Below are 21,943 nucleotides of genomic sequence, written 5' to 3'. Positions count from 1 at the left end.
TGCTGAATGATATTCGTCTTTCACTGGAGCCCTGTTAGCAGTTTGAAGATTTTCTGGCACCAACACATTACAGTCAGGTTCATAAATAATTGGACAGTGATGCAATGTTTGTAATGTTGCCTTTGTAATCAACCATGATGGAGTTGAAATGAAACAATCGAAATGGGATTTAATCCTCTGATCCCTAATGGTGCGTCCCTGAGTCATGGTCAGCTTTTCCTCATGTTTATATTAATAGATCGGTGACGGAATGCCACAGATATTTCATTCAACCACTTTCTGAAAGTACAAGTTCTCACAAAGAGTGTGCAACTTGCTTGGAGACTCTTTCATCCATCCACTCATCCATTTTCTACACCTCACTCGCTCATCTTCAACCACTTATGACAGTTAAGAGTCATGGGTGAGGGGGGGTGGAGTCTATGCCAGCAGTCACAAGGCATGAGGGGGGGTTCACCCTGGACAGGATGCCAGTCTGTCACAGAGCAACAATCTTTTAAATACAGACAATCCTAGAGGCTGGAGAAGGTCACATGACCAGAACTTCTCTCCTCAGGTAGAGTTGAGTGCTGTTTGTCTGTGTGATGCAACATGTATAAGTCCAAGTTTCTGTTTGACAGAATTGCTGTTCTTATGGACTTTTTTTTTTTTTACAACCAAAGGACCCAGTAAGTACTTTTATTTTTTTGTGAAATATACAATAAAAGCCTAATGTGAACATATGCTTCAGATGTGCTCTGCAGAGAACAAAAGATCTGTTTTATCATGTTTGTTTGTTTCTGTGTTCAACAAAAGTGACTGTATATTAGTCCTACTATTTCGATATTAGCATAAATCCCCTTCCATTACGTATTCATGGTATAAATTTAAACATTAAATTGACAGATTTGAATGGATGTTTTTTGGCCACTAGTGGCTCCAAAAAAAAAAAAAAAAATAAATAAAAAATAAATCCAAAGTTGTGCGAGTGAATGAATGAAGGAAGCTTGATATGTTTTAGGCAGTCTTTAGTGTCTCCTGATGACACAAGACCAGTGGACACACTTTTTAACTGTATCTTAGATATCAAATCCTGGATGGCAGAAAACTTTCTCTATCTCAACCAGGACAAAACCGAAGTTTTAGTTATTGGTCCTGAGGCCCTGAGAATGAAACTTTTACCAAAACTTCAGTCAGTTTCTTTTAATTCATCTCCACAAGTGAGAAACTTGGGTGTAATTTTAGACTCTGAGCTGACTTTTATTCCACACATTAAACATATTACTAAAATAGGTTTTTACCATTTTAAGAACATCGCCAAAGTCCGCCCCATTCTCTCTCGAGCCAACACGGAGACGCTGATGCATGCTTTTGTCACTAGTCGTATTGACTATTATAATGCCCTGCTTTCTGGTCTTCCTAAAAAGAATATACCCGGCCTCCAACTCTTGCAAAATTCTGCAGCTCGTGTCCTGACAAGGACTACAAAGCAGGAGCATATTACACCGGTTTTAAAATTGCTGCATTGGCTCCCTGTGTCTTTTAGGATTGATTTTAAGGTTCTTTTAATGGTTTTTAAATGTCTTAATGGTCTTGGCTCTTCTTATCTTTCAGAATTGTTTTTACCATATGAACCCTCACACTCTCTGCACTCCTCTGCAGCAGTTAGTCATTCCCAAAGTCAGAACACACACTCATGGCGAGGTGTCTTTTCAGTTTTACTGTCCTCGTGGAATAGTCTGCTGGAGGGGCTCAGGGCTGCAGAGAATGTTCAGGTTTTTAAAAATAGGCTCAAGACTTATCTTTTTAGTTTAGCTTTTAATTAATGTTCATTTTTATTATCTTGTTTAAATTGTTATTGCCTTTTATTCTCTGATTCTTTTAATGTGCGTGTGTGTGTGTGGTGAGCGTTGGTGTGTATGACGTGGATTTTTGTGGGTTGATGTTTTTACGTGGGTCGATAGTTCAACGGTACTGTTTTTACTTTGTGAAGCACTCTGTGTTGCATTTAATTGTATGAAAAGTGCTCTATAAATAAAGTTTGATTGATAGTGTCAGTTTATCTAAATCACAAAAAAATTTGGTGTTGGACAGCTTTGGACAGAATTTTCACTGAACATGCCAAATTACTATATATATATATATGACTAATGATAGTTCTGGGCTTTGTCAGAATCCACCTTACCCCACGAAGCGAGATCTTGCATGTAGCCTCAGACCGAGGAAGATTGACAATGACATGAAGATAGCTGGGACCACAGTCACAAAAATTACATTAGTAAAACACTATGCCGTCATGGTTTAAAATCCTGTAGGGCATGCAATGTCCTCCTGCTCAAGCCAGCACATGTCAAGGCCCATTTGATTTTCGCCATTGACCATCTGGATGATCCAGAGGAGGTATGGAAGAAGGTCATATGGTCAGATGAGACCAAAATAGAGCTTTTTAGTATCAACTCCACTCGCCGTGTTTGGAGGATGAGAACAACCCCAAGAAAACCATCCCAACCATGAAGCATAAGAAGCATTCTGAGGTCCTGGAATGGCCTAGCCAGTGTCCAGACCTGAACTCAATGGAAAATCTTTGGAAGGAAACTGAAACTTGAAACCTGAATGATCTGGAGAAGATCTGTACAGAGGAGTGGACCAAAATGTCTGCTGCACTGTGTGCAAACCTGGTCAAGAACTACACGAAACGTTTGACCTCTGTAACTGCAAACAAAGGTTTTTGTACCAAATATTAAGGTCTGTTTTTTTATTGTATCAAATACTTATTTCATGCAATAAAATGCAAATTAATTATATAAAAATCATACAATGTGATTTTCTGATGTTTTTTTTCTTTTTTTAGATTCTCTATCTCACTCTATAGTGTACCATAAATATAAAAACAACTTCAACATGCTTTCCTTAATACTAGGACTAAGACTAGAGGACCCTCGGACTAGTGGGAAGTTCCCCATTTTTTGATCATGAGTGCTTGCGGAAATGAATATTCTCTTTGTTTGGGATAGAAAGGTGTAGGGTAGAGTTGGGCGATACCGGGAATTTTGGTATTGATCCGATACCAAGTAAATACAGGCCCAGTATCGCTGATATCGATACCGATACTTTTTCGTATTTAACCTTCATCGAGCCAAAGGATCCAAAACACCTAGGATAGAATTATGCCAAACATTGTACGTGACAACAAAATACTTTATTATCACAATCAACATATTTGTTTAAAAAAATATCATTCGACACAACTTAAAACAAAATCTCCTGAGGTAGAGGGCTGACAAACTACAATACAAGGGTGCACTGCTCCGTGTTGTGTGACACAGCGCAGCGCTGCTCTTACAGACAGAGAGTAGACTTTGATGAATCTGTGTGGGCAGCAGTCAGTGCGTGCGGGAGAGACAAAAAAGCTTGAGTATCGATCTTTTTACACGAGGATCGTTCAATATCAATACCAGCGTTGGTATCCATGTTATTGATATTAGGTTCGATCCGCCCACCTGTAGTGCAGGGGGTATAAAAATTGATGAATTGTATTAAAACTAGTCCTTATGTTAAGTTTATCCATTTACTTATGGCTTCTGGTCATAATAGTAAATGATCCACGTAATATTTTTGTTAAACAGAGGAATGGTCTATTTGAAGAGTTTCAGTCAGGTTTTAGAATTCATCATAGTACAGAAACAGCATTAGTGAAGGTTACAAATGATCTTCTTATGGCCTCGGACAGTGGACTCATCTCTGTGCTTGTTCTGTTAGACCTCAGTGCTGCTTTTGATACTGTTGACCATAAAATTTTATTACAGAGATTAGAGCATGCCATAGGTATTAAAGGCACTGCGCTGCGGTGGTTTGAATCATATTTGTCTAATAGATTACAATTTGTTCATGTAAATGGGGAATCTTCTTCACAGACTAAAGTTAATTATGGAGTTCCACAAGGTTCTGTGCTAGGACCAATTTTATTCACTTTATACATGCTTCCCTTAGGCAGTACTATTAGACGGTATTGCTTAAATTTTCATTGTTACGCAGATGATACCCAGCTTTATCTATCCATGAAGCCAGAGGACACACACCAATTAGCTAAACTGCAGGATTGTCTTACAGACATAAAGACATGGATGACCTCTAATTTCCTGCTTTTAAACTCAGATAAAACTGAAGTTATTGTACTTGGCCCCACAAATCTTAGAAACATGGTGTCTAACCAGATCCTTACTCTGGATGGCATTACCCTGACCTCTAGTAATACTGTGAGAAATCTTGGAGTCATTTTTGATCAGGATATGTCATTCAAAGCGCATATTAAACAAATATGTAGGACTGCTTTTTTGCATTTACGCAATATCTCTAAAATCAGAAAGGTCTTGTCTCAGAGTGATGCTGAAAAACTAATTCATGCATTTATTTCCTCTAGGCTGGACTATTGTAATTCATTATTATCAGGTTGTCCTAAACGGGATGGGGACTAGAAGGAGAGAGCATATCTCACCCATATTGGCCTCTCTTCATTGGCTTCCTGTTAATTCTAGAATAGAATTTAAAATTATTCTTCTTACTTATAAGGTTTTGAATAATCAGGTCCCATCTTATCTTAGGGACCTCGTAGTACCATATCACCCCAATAGAGCGCTTCGCTCTCAGACTGCAGGCTTACTTGTAGGTCCTAGGGTTTGTAAGAGTAGAATGGGAGGCAGAGCCTTCAGCTTTCAGGCTCCTCTCCTGTGGAACCAGCTCCCAATTCAGATCAGGGAGACAGACACCCTCTCTACTTTTAAGATTAGGCTTAAAACTTTCCTTTTTGCTAAAGCTTATAGTTAGGGCTGGATCAGGTGACCCTGAACCATCCCTTAGTTATGCTGCTATAGACGTAGACTGCTGGGGGGTTCCCATGATGCACTGTTTCTTTCTCTTTTTGCTCTGTATGCACTCTGCATTTAATCATTAGTGATCGATCTCTGCTCCCCTCCACAGCATGTCTTTTTCCTGGTTCTCTCCCTCAGCCCCAACCAGTCCCAGCAGAAGACTGCCCCTCCCTGAGCCTGGTTCTGCTGGAGGTTTCTTCCTGTTAAAAGGGAGTTTTTCCTTCCCACTATAGCCAAGTGCTTGCTCACAGGGGGTCGTTTTGACCGTTGGGGTTTTACATAATTATTGTATGGCCTTGCCTTACAATATAAAGCGCCTTGGGGCAACTGTTTGTTGTGATTTGGCGCTATATAAAAAAATTGATTGATTGAAATTGATTGATTGATTAAACCTCTTGAATAAAAGCTTTATGCCACAAAAAGATCTTGACTGGATAGTGATACAATGTTTGGAATTTTTCCTCTGCATACCACTGCAATTGAGCTGAAATGAAACACACTTTTGCTCATAAATCCAGAGAAGGCATTCAAAGTGAGTGTTACATTTAAAAATACAGTGAAAGAAAACAGTGACATGATTGTGGCCAGTGTCAAATATGACCACAATCGATCATCTGCAGAGTTCAGGATATTACGGAAATTGCATTCTGTTCTATTGCATTTGCTGCATTATCATTCAATGCAACTGTGACTTTTTTTTTCTTTTTTCCTGAGGTTTAACACCCTGAGCAGTTCAACTGGGTGTGGCTGCATCGTGACGTGCGCAGTAGCAGAATGTACGGTAGTTCATCTTTGGTTAAAAGAATGATGAATAGGGAACTAACGGCAATAGAAAATACTGAACCTGCACACAAAAGTTTTATTTATTTACCATGGGCATGAGGATGACGTATTTTACAGTTCAACGGACATGTCATCCATTGTAAATCATCAAGGGTCATTATCTTTTTTTCTTTTTTGGTATCATCTGAGACACATCACTGATGTGGTGCATATGTTTTCACCATTTCCTTGACACAGTTGAGTGAATGAAAAAATAACCTGCAAGATATGTGAAAGCCTGTGTGTTATTTCAAAACACCCACATGGCCAAATGACACAGTGGTACTCTGTCACGCTTCTGCTTTGCCAGGAGAAACTGGGTGGAAAATACCACTATTAAAATGATTTTCATAGCTGAGAAATTACAGTTTTTAAGCATCCACAAAAATCACACTTTTCTCGTTCCTCACAGGGGCTGGCTCTCATTAACACAAGTACTGGTCTTGAAAATGAACTGTCTGGAATGGTGCCAGAATCAAGAGTTGATTTCTTCAGAAACCGCAATCTGTGAAACCACATAGTTCAGTTAGCATTTGATTTTTGGTATTTGGTGGGCTTGTTATGAAGCACATGGCAAAACCTCAAATCTTTGGGCCTGTCAGCTCAACACCAATAAAGGCAAGTGCATCCTCGTGCTAAATGGACTGCATTTCTATGGTGCTTTTCTATGGGAGGCAGATGCTCCAAGCACTTTACAGTAATGCCTCATATTCACCCATTCACACACCAATGTCAGCATGCTGGCATGATCAGTGCTCAACTGCACAAGTGGATTAATAGCATTTCTCGAAGGACCTTAGTGATTTTCCTGTCTGACAGGGAATCAATCAAGGATCCTCTGGTTTTGAGCCCACACAATTAACACAGTACACAATTAACTCTTTACATTTCACGGTTGCTAGAGGATGTGACCACTACAACTTAGAAAAGTCATACCTAATGTGCTGTTGAGGAGATTTCATGAGTTTGTCTGCTGACATACACTACCAGTCAAAAGTTTGGACATGCTTTCCCATTCAATTCAACTGGAAAGCATGTCCAAACTTTTGACGAATACGGTTTTTAGATCAAAGCAGTCATGAGGTGAATCTAGCAACACTGCTGTATTTGTTGTTGTCACTGTGCTTGAAACAAAGGATGTAGTATCAGATGAGAGGAAACAATGTTCTGTTCTGTCTGCTTGAAAATCCTCAGAAAAAGAGACAACTTGCTGTAATGTGATAAGCTTCTCTAACTTCAGTGCAAATGAGAAATGTAGTTTTCTGTTGCATGAGTTAGAATAACACATCTAGTGCTTTCTGTGCAGTCCTGATGGTCCAACAAAGTGTTTTATTATATGGCTGTGATGTTACGCTCTCTGTGATTGGCTGATTTCTGGTCTGATATTTTCCTATATCAGACCATTACCATAACAATCAGTCTGGATCACGTATCACATTCGTTACAAACCAAAAACCTAAAAACACGATTAGAACCAAGTCGGACATGAACATATTCCATGAATATTGAAACAGCACTGGAAAAAACACACAGATTGAAAGCTTACCAGCTAACGACGAGACCATCTGTCACCAAGTTCTTCATGGAGGTGAAGCGAACAGGTCTGAATACAAACCCAAAACATATATATATATATATATATAGTAGCCATATGTAGGCAGGCAGACAACTGATCCATCCCCACCTCCAGAAAGTATCCATCGATCTGTCACACCAAGGTGAAATGTGGGCATCCCTTTGACCGTCTCCAGCCACTGGGGTCCTCAACCTTGATGCATCTGAATGCTGGATCACGTAAAAAGAAACATGTTTGATCTTGCTCTCCAGAGAGCTGTTATATTATACTGTGATAACAGTGGGCTCTGACTAAGTCTCACAATCAGAAACCTTGGGAATAATATAATCCTAGAGCAACTGCTGTGATATTGAAAAGATGAGAATTTGGGGTGTTATATTGTCAGATTACATTGTTATCATAAAAATTTGGGGAAAAATTTCTTAAATGTTTTATAACCACATCAGTGCATTTGCAAAGTATTCACAACACTTCACTTTTTGCACATTTTATTATATTACAGTCTTATTTCAAAACGAACCCCCCCCCCCAAAAAAAAACAAAGTCTACTCACAACACCCCATAATGATGACATGAAAAAGGTTTTTTTTTTTTTTCAAAATTAATTAATAATTAAAACTTAAGAAATCACATGTACGTAAGTATTCACACTAATTGTTCAATACTTTGTTGATGCACCTTTGGCAGCAATTACAGCCTTGGGTCTTATTGGATATGATGCCACAAGCTTGGTGCACCTATCTTTGGGCAGTTTTGCCCATTCCTCTTTGTAGCACTCTCAGAACCAGTGGTACAGAATGGCTGGATGCAAGTGCAGAGCTCAGAATCAGATAGATTTCGGTAAAAGTGTTTTAATGGTACAAAAAGCAGGGTCCGGTACACAGAGAGGCAGTCAAGAATCAGCAACAGTGTCAGAAACATGAGGCAAGGGCGCAGTCCAAAAAACAGGCAGGCAGTCAGAAATGCACAGCTAGAAAACAGGTTGAGACAAAACACATGGAAGTGATGGGTCAAAGAAACCTAACTAAACAAAACAGAGCAAACATAATGCAAAAAGTCCAAACACTGACAAGCAGGTTGGATGGAGAACATTGGTGCACAGCCAATTTCAGACCTCTCCAGAGATGTTCAATCAGATTCAGGTCTGGGCTCTGGCTGGGCCACTCATGGACATTCACAGAGTTGTCCTGAAGCAACTCCTTTAATATCCTGGCTGTGTGCTTAGGGTCATTGTCCTGCTGAAAGATGAACTGTCACTACAGTGTGAGGTCAAGAGTGCTCCGTTGTAGGTTTTCAACCAGGATGTCTCTGAACATTGCTGCATTCATCTTTCCCTCAATCCTGACTAGTCTCCCAGTTCCTGCTGCTGAAAAAAAACATTCCCACAGCATGATGCTGCCTCCACCATGGTTGACTGTAGGGATGGTGCCTGGGTTCCTCCAAACATGACACCTGGTCTGATAATGAGTGGTCTCTGTTCTGGCACCGATAGTCACAGTGTGTTCACTGCTGAAGTCCCACTATGACAAACACAGCATGGGGTTTCTAGATAAGCTCAGATGCATTCTGAGCATCCAGAATAGTAATTTTAATGTTTTGAGAAGACCATAAAGTGGACACCATTTGACTTATGCAATTTGAAACTGTGGATATAAGTACTTTATTCTGAGAATAGCCAGCATTGATTTTATTAACATCCTGGTGTAAATAAGGTATCACCACATGTGTAGAACTCAAAAAGAATGATAGGTTGAGTTTTCATTTAAAAAAACAACTGCAATGTGGTAAAATGTATTCATAAATATGAAAGAACAGGCTCTTAATAATTATTAACTATCGCATACTGTATTTTTTTTCTCAAGATTTGTTTTTGCATAACTTTGAAAAAACAGCAGATCATGAGTTTAGGATAAATCATGAATTAATTATTATTGTTATCATGAATTTAATTTTCGAAGTGGCACTAATGAATAACACTCATACTGAACATAATTTCGCTTGCATGGACTGATTTTGGAGATCAAGCAATAATTGCAGATGGGCTTTCTGAGGTCCCAGATAGCTTTTCTGATTTCCTTTTCTAACTTTCAGAATTTAGTAAATTAGCATATGGTCCATTGATACTTATGTGTAGACACTAGTCCCTAGAGGCAACTATTTTTGGTTTCAAATCTGGGCAAATGCAGTCCCAGAAAATTCCGAATGTGACAAACAAGAAACAGGTGTTGTAAACAAGTCAATGCTGCTAAAAATACAAACTTGCACAAACAAAGATACTATTCTGACATGGTTTTGCACATAAGACTGACATGGTTTGCACATAAGACTGGCATAGCATGTTTCAAGTACACACATATATGTCAGAAGGTGGGGGGGACATAACATATTCTGCCCCCCCGGTTGAAAAGGTGGGGGGACATGTCCCCCCTATCCCCCACCAAATTGTGCCCATGTATATATATACATATATTGCAATGAGAATATGGTATGGGCAGCTTTCAACAGGCAATATTCTGTTTGGGAAGCAAGCACACAAGTTGCTTCCTCCACCATACTGTCTGAAAATGTCAAGAATTACAGAATCTCTTTTATCCTATTGATACATTATGTTCTATTGATATATTACATACTCAATTCTAAACAAACATGATTTTTTTTCAGAACTCCTCATGTTAACATACTTTGGGCAAATACAACAAAGTTTGTTAAAATGATTAGAGTTCATTATGTTTTCAGAGTTCTTCCTGTTGTGTGAGAGCACAGTGTTACAAACTACGTAGATGTGTGGCAGCCTAAAAAGCAAAATATCACAGGTTCAAAGCTGCCTGAGCCCCATTCGTCTTGTACAGCTGGAGTTGTGTTGGAAACCAACTCACACCACACCACACCAAAACCTCCTGTGGTGGTCCTAAGGAAAATGTGAACAGCACAACAAATTCTCATTAAGTAGGATTCAATCTACAATGAGAAACAACTACATTAAAATTGTACAGAAATAGTTAGTTTTGTTTGAAAACAGCAAAATAACACTAATTTAGCTACACACTTAAAAATAAAATGCTGCTGGATTTACTGTTTTTTTTTTCTTTGTTTTTGTTAGTTTTTTGTAAATTATGGCTTATCCAACAAAATTGATAGGTTGTTCTGTAAAGGTATTTACAGGTTTTTTTTTCCACTTTTTTTTTTTTACATTTTTTTTATTTTATAGAACAAATTCTGGCAGGTATGGCTGCCAGAATTTTCTATAAAACTGGATTGTTTTGTCTTTTCTTTAACACTGCACATGATAAATTGATTGTCTTTCAATAGTGCTTTTCCATCTGATGCAGCCACTAAAAGTACTTTACAATGATGCTGATGTCAGAGTGCTGTCATGAAAGGCACTCAGCAGCACACAGCAAGCAACTTGGGGATTAAAGATCATGTCCGAGGGATTTTAGTGAATTTCCAGTCTGACAGGAAATCAAGCTGAGGATGGTCTGGTCACCAGCCCACTGCTCTTCTAAAGAATTATTGAAAGTAAATTTGTTGCTTAAAGAATGGCGCTAGGCACAAAAATGAGAACCAATAATGCGCTGAGTGGAAGAAAGGCCAAAAGCCTATCTAAAGCCTGATTTGGATAGAATTTATTTCATAAGGGGAGGTGGAGTAAAGCGATGACACAACCGGATGTGCGGAATACTTATGACCTAATCCCAAGGGGTAATACATTTCTGTTTGAATGACATAGATGGGAGTGATGACACAATAAACAGCCCTGATGCACTGCTGTCACACACCAAAGAAAAACAAAAAAGGGGCCAGTCTTCTGTGCTTTTTCTTTAATTTGCATGTACTCTGCTTTGTGACTTAACAGATTCTTATTGATGGCCAATGCTTTTCTTGGTTTTCATTGATGTTTGTTTTTGTTTTGTTTTTGTTTTTTTCATTTATTTATTTATTTTATTTTATTTTATTTTTTTTCGGTTTCACTCTGTGCATCTGAAAAAGCAGAGCAGATTATCTGACAAACTCTCACACAAACATGAAACAAACATGTCCCATCACACTGACTTTGTATTTAATATATTCCTTTATTTATTAAATCTTCATGCTACAGAAAATTCAGAATGAGGTGCTGACATGAACATAATATAATATTTCCATTAACATTTCAGTTGAACACAAATTTCCCTTTGGGACAATAAAGTACGTCATATTGTATTTAATTTGTGAACAGATTAATATAGAAATTGTGAGTAAATAAAACATAAGTATTAATTTCAAATCTCTGCTGTTGCCAGGTTGGATGTCTTCCACTTTTTGAAGCCCCGCTGTAGGGCTCCTTCCCACATAGTGCAAATTTGATCGAATTGCGCATGAAGTGCGCATGAAGCAGGAATCACGTGCAAAACGTGTAAAAGCATAGTTAGTTCCAATGCCTCGTACACCTGTTGCTACAACTATTTGCACACACCAGCGGCTGAAAGACAGAGTTCGTGCTGTGAGAGCCCATTGAACCCTCTCGTGGCACGTGTCGGCCAAATTCCAGCTGACACACACGAACATCTAACACCGCTCATTTGGCACTTCGAAAATGTGTGGCCATTTGCACTATCATCACAAAAACAGTCAGCAGACAATTACTGTTGAGCTAGATGTGAAATTTGTCTCAGTGCCCCACAAATGCGGAGTTGCAAAAGCCACACACGTGGTGCATGTGTCTCGCAAGTGTGCATGTGTGTCACACTCCCCTGGGGAGGGGGGCACACTTGCATAAAATGCTGTTATGTATGTACAGATGTGATCACATGGGAGCTGGACAGTGAGGTCTGAACGCACACAGCACGGGGAGGGGCCTGTCAGCTCATCACAGCACACTGATGGCTGGATGTTTGGAAGGACATGAACTGACAACATTCCTCCATCAGGTGCATGTCTCTGCCTTCTGTCCTCATGTGGAAATATATAAAACATCTTTCACCTTTGCGGTGGGCTGCAGCGACCGGACACCGCGCACCTCGTCCATGTCTTTGTTGACTTCAGGCATTTTTCCCGCACTGATTATAGTCCAGTGATCGTAGCACAGTGGTAACATTTCCATCTGCTAATCAGAGCTTATTGGACTTGAATCCTGTTAGTGACTTTTTTTAACCAGGGTTAATTAACCGCGGGTTCTGTGTGGCGTCCCCTTTTATGTATTATTTATTTCAACTCAGTGATATTCGCTAATTATACAGCTGTTTTTTTTTTTATTTTATTGTTCTTCACATCAGTGGCATAATGTGGTGCAGCTGCTCACACTGTGTTCCTGCTCGAAAGACACTGTCACGTGCATGAACTGTCGCACCAGGATCATGCATACTTGCCCATCAGCACGATGTTTGCGTGGTTTGCTCATACAAGCTGTTTCGCCGTGAGTCGCCCTGAGTTGTGCTTATTCGTACTAGGGGTGAAGGGGCCCATATTGATGATAATTAATGTATAAATAATGGAGAACAACTTTTCCATGGGATGTGCAAGATTTACTGATGTGTATATTCATATGTGATTAGTAAAACCTGAGGCAATTACTACGGATCATTTCACAGAAGGCAAATGTCGTAATCTTTCCTGACATGGGAGCATGTGTGTAAAAATGACAGAAATGGAACAGGACTAAAATTACTGAAAAACTGATATTAATTACATTACCCCACGTACCATTGTGAGACTATGCCTGTGCAGATAGGGTTCATGGGACATAATCATTTTTACGTAATAGTGGCCTTTGTGCAGTCAGTTGAGAAATGCCATTTGCTGTACAATAACCACTTCTAATGCCCTGAAGCTGGAGTATATATTCAAAAATTCCATTCTGAATAACATCTTAAAGATACAATACTGAGTGTGGGAGGGCAGTTGGTGGTTGAATCATCCCATTAATGCACAGATGGCTCCTTTGATCGAAAAATATATGCCAGTCATCCATGTAATCAATGGCCTTGTATATTACATCACTCGGAAGTACATTTTATTTGATGTAATACATGCCTGCCCTGTGTGTCAGGCAGGTAATATGGATAATCAGTGAGTGGGTTGTTATGAAGATAATCAAAATACCCAGAGGCGCAGACAGTATGCGGTGTCAGTGGTATCACAATCTCTCCTGTTTAATGTTCTGTACCTGAAGCCAGCACAGAGCTCAGGCCACAGTGAGAAACCTGTTTCATCAGTCTGCATTTATTGATGTGCTTGAGACCATTGGAGAAAAAAAAAAAAACCTCTTTTCTTGGTGTGCCTTAGACTGCCCACAATAAAAGGCCACTCTGAAAGGTGCAGTTTTGTTTTATTGGGGGGGATACCAGTCAGTATCTGGTGTGACCACCATCTCCTCATGCAGTGCAACACATCTCCTTCGCATAGAGTTGATCAAGTTGTCAATTGTGGCCTGTGGAATGTTGGTCCACTCCTCTTCAATGGCTGTGCGAAGTTGCGACGACGAACTGGAGTCAGGTCGAGACCCCGATGAGGACGATGAGCATGCAGATGAGCTTCCCTGAGACGGTTTCTGACAGTTTGTGCAGAAATTCTTTGGTTATGCAAACCGATTGTTTCAGCAGCTGTCCGAGTGGCTGGTCTCAGACGATCTTGGAGGTGAACATGCTGGATGTGGAGGTCCTGACCTGGTGTGGTTACACGTGGTCTGCGGTTGTGAGGCTGGTTGGATGTACTGCCAAATTCTCTGAAACGCCTTTGGAGACGGCTTATGGTAGAGAAATGAACATTCAATACACGAGCAACAGCTCTGGTTGACATTCCTGCTGTCAGCATGCCAATTGCACGCTCCCTCAAATCTTGCGACATCTGTGGCATTGTGCTGTGTGATAAAACTGCACCTTTCAGAGTGGCCTTTTATTGTGGGCAGTCTAAGGCACACCTGTGCACTAATCATGGTGTCTAATCAGCATCTTGGTATGGCACACCTGTGAGGTGGGATGGATTATCTCAGCAAAGGAGAAGTGCTCACTATCACAGATTTAGACTGGTTTGTGAACAATATTTGAGAAAAATGGTGATATTGTGTATGTGGAGAAAGTTTTAGATCTTTGAGTTCATCTCATACAAAATGGGAGCAAAACCAAAAGTGTTGCATTTATATTTTTGTATATATATATATATATATATATATATATATATATATATATATATATATATATATATATATATATATATATAAGTAATTAGTGCAATCACCTGCTGTACCTCTGCGCACAGCGTTCTGTCGCTTCTTTCAAGCAAGGCAAGTAACTTTCTCTCCTGAAACGACTCTTGCAAAGGTGATTACATCGCCTAATGACCTTGATAGCGTGATGAGTGGAATCGTGTGCATTCAGGGCTTTGAGCATACCACTAGAATCTTAACACTACACTTGACTTCCAGAGATGCCATCCCACCTTCACATATCCTCATTACGATCCCCTCGCTGATCATTAGCAACTTAAGTGCCTTTAATTGATAGTCATCTTTCACAGACGACTTTCCCATTATTTGCTGAGTTGCCCTTGCACTTGTTTGCCTCACAAGTCCCCGCTCTTGCCCATTACAGCCCTAACTAGATTGGTCAGTAATGCTCTGAAATATGGCTGCACCTTTTTCTTTTTTCTTTCTTTTTTCACTTGCTATGCATTGCAGCTCGGGAGGCTGAGCAGATCATTTGTTTTGCTATTCAGAAATCATTTTCCCATAATACATCCGCTGAAGGATTTGATGGTGCATATCACGTTGAAAGTGAATCACGTTAGATGAAATTTTGGGGCTCGTTCCGATCACTGGAATGCCAGAGAATGAGTGACAGATGACACTTTGTGTTTCACTCTCAAACCTCATCACATTTTTTTCTCATCACTCTCCTTATTAACCTCCAACTGACCACACCAATCCACCTTTCTCTTACTCACTATCATCTGCCTCATGTTTTGCAGTGGTTTCCATCTTCTTCAAAAGCTTGAACACACTTTCCAATTCAATTAAATGGCAAGCCTTTGACTAGTACTACTGTGTGTACTATATATATATATATATATATATATATATATATATATATATATATATATATTTTTTTTTTTTTTTTTTTTTTTTTTTTTTTTTTCTGGTGTACAAGTCAGTTTTTTGCTAGTTTAGGAGGCCCTGCAACTTATACACAGGTGTAAATTATATACCAAAATATAATGCAATGCTAAAATACCTTCTGCCGTATGAGCATTGTGTGTGTGTGTGTGTGTGTGTGTGTGTGTGTGTGTGTGTGTGTGTGTGTGTGTGTGTGTGTGTGTTTGTTGGGCTTGAGACCAGATGATCCTCGGTTCAAATCCCAGCCTGACTGGAAAATCACCAAGGGCACTTGGGCAAGGTCTTTAATCCCCTATTGCTCCCGATGTGTGTGTGTCTGGCAGCACCCTCACATCGGGGTGAATGTGAGGCATTATTTGTGAGGCGCCTTGAGTGTCTGATGCAGATGGAAAAGCGCAATAAAAATTATATATATATATATATATATATATATATATATATATATATATATATATATATATATATATATATATATACGAGGTCTGTTATAAAAGTATCCAACCTTTATATTTTTTTCAAAAACCATATGGATTTGAATCACATGTGATTGCATCAGCCAAGCTTGAACCTTCGTGTGCATGCGTGAGTTTTATCACGCCTGTCGGTTGCGTCATTCGCCTGTGAGCAGGCTTTGTGTGAGCAGTGGTCCACCCCTCTTGTCGGATTTTTATTGCGAATAAATGTCTGAATGATTTGGAGCTTTGCTGCATCAATTTTTTTCCAGAAACTGTGAGAGACCCACAGGTGGTAACCATTCGGAAAATTCAAATGGCTTTGAGGGACGATTTTATGGGGATTACACAGATTAAGGAGTGCTCCAGCTGGTTTAAAGACCGCCCACAGCTGATGAGAGCACGCCGCGCTCTGAGCGCTGATCGACAGGCTCAAACCCCGCTGAAACAACCAGATCATTTCCAACGTGAAGGCTTTGTTGATCCGGGACGTCGTCTGACTTACACAAAAATGGCAGGAGACGTGGATATTAGCACTTTTTCGGCACATTCCACTGTTACAGGAATTTTTTTTCATGGAAAGAAAAGCGGACGGATGCGCCACCATGCCGCTCACGGCGCGGCACAAAACCACCTCCGTGTTGGTCTCACAGGATGGCTTTGAGATGGCTTTCAGACAGCTGTCGGTGGTTTTCAGTCGTGTGACTAACCGCGAAATTGTGGATGAGCCTGAACATGCCAGAACATGTCCTGTGAGGTTTCATCACGGCGTTCCTCCGCTCCTCTTTCCATGACAAAAACTCCTGTAACAGTGGAATGTGCCGTTCATTTCCAAACTGGACGCTGTGTTTTATCCGGGACGTCCTCTGACTAGCACAGGAATAGCGGAAGACGTGGACATCAGCACTTTTTCTGCACATTGAGACAGACGTGCAGAGGAATTCCGCTCGTCGCGGTGGAGCCGCAAAATGCAAAGCAACGCCATGATGAAGCCTCACAGGACATGTTCTGGCATGTCCAGACTCATCCACAATTTCTCGGTTAGTCACACGACTGAAAAGCCACTGAAAGCCGTCTGAAAGCCATCTCAAAGCCGTCCTGTGAGATCAACACAGAGGTGGTTTTGTGTCGCGCCATGAGCGGCACGGTGGCGCATCCATCCGCTTTTCTTTCCATGAAAAAAACTCCTGTAACAATGGAATGTGCCGAAAAAGTGATGATGTCCACCTCTCCTGCCATTTTTGTGAAAGTCAGACGACATCCCGGATCAACAAAGCCTTCACGTTGGAAATGATCTGGTTGTTTCAGCGGGGTTTGAGCCTGTCGATCGGCGCTCGGAGTGCGGTGCGCTCTCAGCAGCTGTGGGTGGTCTTTAAACCAGCTGGAGCACTCCTTAATCTGTGTAATCCCCATAAAATCGTCCCTCAAAGCCATTTGAATTTCCGAATGGTTACCACCTGGAGGTCTCTCACAGTTTCTGGAAAAAATTGATGCAGCAAAGCTCCAAATCATTCTGACATTTATTCGCAATAAAAATCTGACGAGAGGGGTGGACCACTGCTCACACAAAGCCTGCTCACAGGCGAATGACGCAACCGACAGGCGTGAAAAAACTCACACATGTGCACGAAGGTTCAAGCTTGGCTGATGCAATCACACGTGATTCAAATCCATATGGTTTTTGAAAAAATAAAAAGGTTGGATACTTTTCTAACAGACCTCTTATATATATATATATATATATATATATTTTTTTTTTTTCTGGTGTACAAGTCAGTTTTTTGCTAGTTTAGGAGGCCCTGCAACTTATACACAGGTGTAAATTATATACCAAAATATAATGCAATGCTAAAATACCTTCGGCCATATGAGCATTGTGTTCTTTATTTGCAGTACTTTAATTAATTATTAAGATCCTATTGTCTTACATACAGTTTGTACATGTTCCATAAAGCCCCTCTATCAGTGAATCAGTCAATCATAAACAATATTCATGTTTAACAGCATCTGTGGGAGTGCGTGCGTCTGCATCTACATGAGCTTTTCACAAGAGTGGAAGTTAGCTTTGAGTTAACGGGCATGCTGAAGTCTGCAAAATGTCTTGTAAATGACTCTAATGGTAAATGGTGTTGTCAGGTTACAAAAACAGCATTTTTGGTTTCAGAAGTGTTTATTTCTTGCTAGCGTTTACATACTTTATGAGAAATGTGTATAAACACACAAAATGAAGTGGTTTTGGAGAGACCAGCCACTTACATCATGGTGCAGCTCCACTGTCACCTCTGCCACTCAAAAAAAAAAAAAAAAAAGAAAGTAAAAATAGAGCGGATTGAAACAGAATGTGACTTTTTAATCTCTTAAAATAAGTCAAGGTTAGCCATCACTGAACCTGTCTAGGTCTGTGTCCCAAGAATGTTCCCTGTGAATTTTAAGACTGGCAGTAATAGGACTGGACTTATGCTGTGCACAGACAGTCTAACAGCTGGATGGATGGACGTAAACCCTTCGCCTTACCCGATGGCCATATTTGATGGCTTCGGGTAAAAATCACACATTCGTTATTAATCATAGCAACTATAATGCCTATTTATATGGGATTTTTCCAGGAATCAAAGTGCTAAACACAATAAACTCTAATAAAAGAATAGATCCCAATAAAAAAAAAAAACTACTGTTCAACAATTAACAAAAATTCTAAATTAAAGTGACTTCTACTCAAATGTGACTTCTACTTCAGAAAATACAGTATATTATATATAAGATTCATGAAATTGTTAACATAACAATGTTTAATTAATTGTAATGAATTTAATTGTAATATTCTCCTGCTATTATGATGCACTGTATGTGTTTTTTTTTTTATTTCTTTGTTTATGGCTGCAAGGCAGTGACTTATTCATAGGTATTTCAACATTACCCCATCCCTATCTGCTTATTAGGTCAATGGTTCCTAGGCAACATTGATCTTGACTGATCAAAACTGAGAAGATGCTAAGCACTTTGATTAAAGCCATCCAACAACAGAATCAAACACAGAAACGAGTTGCATTATTCATAGGTATTTCAACATTACCCCATCCCTATCTGCTTATTAGGTCAATGGTTCCTAGGCAACATTGATCTTGACTGATCAAAACTGAGAAGATGCTAAGCACTCTGATTAAAGCCATCCAACAACAGAATCAAACACAGAAACGAGTTGCATTAAAGGCACCTTTTAATCTTTCTTACTCAACTCAAGGATCAATCCGATTATCTAGTTCAGTGGTACTCAAACCCGGTCCATAAGTACAAATAACCTACACATTACCAAACTAGATGGTGATTAATTTAATTAATTGATTATCTGCTGCAGCTCAATACCAAACTTCACATTGAATTATCACAAAATTCATAAAACACAAACAGGCTGAGGTGTGACAACAGGAAACCCACTAAACATTTACGGCAAACTCTACCAGCTGCAAACCTATCAGACAAAATGGGCCATTTCATGAAAGGGGGTCACCAATATGTTCAATTTTTATATTTGTTAGCAATGTGCTATAGACTTTAAGGTGTGAATATGCGGATTACAAGAAATACATAAAATCCACTATTGAGATAAGTCATGTTATACTTTTTTTGGATGGGCTCACAGGAAAGCCACCGAGTGCTATTATTATTGGTGGCTATATTAGGACTCGAGCGTGAAACAAACACATCCAGGATGAGTTTGATAAATTCAATCTCTCCATGGGTTTAAAGCTCTCAAGAGTGGTGCTTTCAAACAACACAACTGGAGTTTTGTTTATTGAATAAATTAGCAGTTTAAGAACATGGGTTTTAAATGTAACAGCCGGGACACTACGTGTTACATTCAACACCAAATTTTTTGCATGCCCTCTGCAGCCGTACCGAGTGACACTGATCTATGGGGGAAATTAATTTTACCATGTGCCCATCAAATCAGAAGTAAATTCAGATAAATTAGTTGTGATTTCAGTTTATGTTTACCAAAATAATACTTAGGTGCTGTGTGTCACAAATTTGATGGGGTTTGGTATCCCGCTTTTCAGATGAATACTCAAGAAAGAAAAATTCCAAGATAATTACATCCTCTATATTATCACAGTTATTTAATCAATATAAAGACAATAAGACAATCATTTTTCTTTTTTTTTTCCATGCCCATAGGGCTGCTCTGTTTTTACTGACCAATAATGTTGGCTTGTGTAATGGTGACCCCTTTTCATGAAATGACCCAATGGAAATCATGTACAATCTATTTGAAACTATTTTCATGAATGCTGGTTTTGTTTCCAAAAAACATTGCCATCAATTGCGATTTTCATCTGAATTTGCAAGATTTTGTTTGTTTGATTTTCATTTTCTTTTCTGAAATGTCTCACTGTCACTTTCTACAAAATGCAAATCCAACTTGGTTGCAGATCCATTTTGTGATAGGAGATGCTGGATCCATGTTGAAATGTTACTTACAAGACCTGGGTCAAAGCAAACTGGATCATAAACAAAATACAGAAGATCAACAACCATTTTCAAGTCGTTTTCCGCTCCTTCATCCAGATCTGCAAAAACATTTCACCAAATCTTACTGTACAACTCAAGGCCTATCTCTCAATTGATTGTCATTATTAAAATCAGTTCATATTCTCATGAGATATCATGCTCACCACCCAACCAACCAAACAAACAAACAGTGAGGCAAATAGAATTGAAAACAACATCCTTGGTGGAGGCGATAACAATCCAAACACACAGCGATCCAGAACAGTGCATGAAATGTTCTGTGCAGTGTGTCAGACTTATTTTAAAATAATAAGGTGTTTTTGCAGTGCTGTAGAATAATAACCACAAAAGGCACTTGTTTGTGAAGCAAGGCAGTTAGTGTGCTGTTGGGAGAAGTGAGGCATTCTAAAATTCTGAAGCCATACGGGATTGGAGATGTGCTCCAAATGATCTCGGCAGTTCTGTGTTCACCTCCAAAAGAAGAGCTTCTTTGGAACAGTTTGTGCATGAGCACAAAGCCTCTACTACACATAGTAATTATAATGGCGTTAAAGTGATGTAGTAGGGGTTGAGTTTGAAAAACCTCTGAATAGGTCCCAATGCTATTATTGTGAGGTCTGTTCCCATAACGTGTGCTGAGTTACAATGCCTAGATACATAGTGAGAAAAATTATGGGAATTTTTTTTTATTAATTTATTAACAAATATACCCAAGGTCACTTTTAGGCATCATTGTACTGTCCTATCTCATGTGCTTGATATGGTTGCATTGATAAATTTGATTGTTGTTAAAGATGAATTATTAGGGGGAGGTTATAAATGCCATTTTAGATGAAAAACACCCGGAAATGAGTTTACATAAACCTTTATTGTACATAAAGAAGATATCTAAATGTTATTTCTCTCTGTGATTTGGCTTCTTGTGGATACTGGCATTTTATAAAAAATGTGACTATATGCTTAAAATTGTTATTTTGGAGAAATATTCAATATGCTTCCTTGTATGTCTGACACATGTAAGACTATTCTCATTCAGCTATTGGATCTAACGTGAGGAAAGTTGCTCCATGGTCCAACAAAAGTCTGACAGTGTCACTGCAGATCTGTCCTTGAGCTTGCCTAATAGAATATTAGGGCCCCTTCACACAAAACACAATTTATTACTGAGGCAGAATGGTGCAAGAAGGAGGAGTCAAATGCCACTCGTGAAAAATCAGCGCTGCCTCAAATGCCTTTTACAGCTGTCGCCACAACCATTCAAACACAGCAGCGGCTGAAAGACAGCGAGTTCCCTGCGAGTGCCCATTCGGCCCCCTCTTGGCAGGTGTCAGCTAAATTCCAGGTGCCGCACACAAACATCCAACACCACTCGCTGGACACTTACAAAATGTGGGGCTATTTGCGCTCCTGGCACAAGAGTAGAGAGCAGGTGACCACATTCGAGCTGTCTGTGAAAATTGTCTAAGTGCCCTATGAATGTGATGTCACCAGGCAACACATGGGTGTGGCTGTGACAAACTCTCCCCACAACACATGGCATGCCAGTATGTCGGCTCCCCCAACACATGTGGCTTGCATGTGTATTACGCCCCCAACACATGTGGTGTACGTGTTTGTCGCACCCCCCTGCTCCCCCCAACACATGTGG

At 39.6% G+C, this 21,943-nt stretch overlaps 1 protein-coding gene across 1 annotated transcript in view; it reads right to left on the bottom strand.

Moving 5' to 3' along the window:
• Positions 1 to 21,943, bottom strand: part of LOC117513832 (glutamate receptor ionotropic, kainate 3) — a 466,610-nt gene that overhangs the window by 360,255 nt on the left and 84,412 nt on the right.

Source organism: Thalassophryne amazonica, chromosome 7 (assembly GCF_902500255.1).
Source record: "Thalassophryne amazonica chromosome 7, fThaAma1.1, whole genome shotgun sequence".
NCBI lineage: Eukaryota > Metazoa > Chordata > Actinopteri > Batrachoidiformes > Batrachoididae > Thalassophryne > Thalassophryne amazonica.
This window is presented reverse-complemented; position numbering and strand designations above follow the sequence as displayed.